A 932-nucleotide genomic window follows, 5' to 3' on the forward strand; every position below is an offset into this window, starting at 1 on the left:
ATGCCTGATAACCCTTCCACGCATATGAACGGGGTTGGGCGCTCGTCCTTGTCATATGTAACTCGTCGACTTTGTCCAACATGTGCGCACGATCATCTCGGTGTTTGTCTTGACAACCCGATGCGATAAAGTCTTGCTCGCGCGCACTAAGATGTTTCAGGCCACTTATGTCACTTTATCCTTTACCTCATTCTCAGTCAGCCACGATTCACCCTTCTTCGCGAGATATAGGACCGCAGCAAAATTATACTCCCTCTTCTTTTTGATGACCTTCTTTAAATGATCCACCAATTGGCAAGCGTCGATGTCCACAGAGAACGCGCTTCCTTTCACACCATCGATCGCGCAGAAAAGCGTCACTTTGCTGATTTTTTTCAACGGTGGGGTGTTCTCTCTATTCGTGTCTCTGCCAATCAAATGGCGTCATTCCAATCTATGATTTTGACACCACCCATTGGTTGATTATGTACAAAAAATATATAGGAGAATACCAGTGCAAAGATGACCATATTGAACATAGTCATATTTATACTTCGTAACTGTCAATGTCTAATTTCAGCCACTCTTGATTAATAGTTATTGGTTTGAAGCCACTCATGGCTGAAGCGTAAATCTCTGTACATGAGCTGGCGCAGATTCAAACTGTGATCTATAGTGATTACCGTACTTCACAAAATAAAAGCCACTCAAAAAGATCACCTTTTTCTGATTTTCGTTCACCTCTTAACATTAAGGTGATTTTTGTTTAACAAAAAAATCACCACATGGGTAATGACCAAACATAAAAATCACCACGGAGTCCGCACTCTAGTTTGGCATCATGAAGAGAGTTCTGCTATCGAATCCTGCTAATCAGAAGTGGGTGGACGCCCAGGAACGCAGGAAACGCGGGCGAGACCACGTTGAATCTGTCGCTCGCCTAGTTCGTCGAG

The sequence above is a fragment of the Plasmopara halstedii genome (assembly GCF_900000015.1).
Source record: "Plasmopara halstedii genome assembly, contig: Scaffold_42, whole genome shotgun sequence".
In the NCBI taxonomy this organism is placed as follows: domain Eukaryota; phylum Oomycota; class Peronosporomycetes; order Peronosporales; family Peronosporaceae; genus Plasmopara; species Plasmopara halstedii.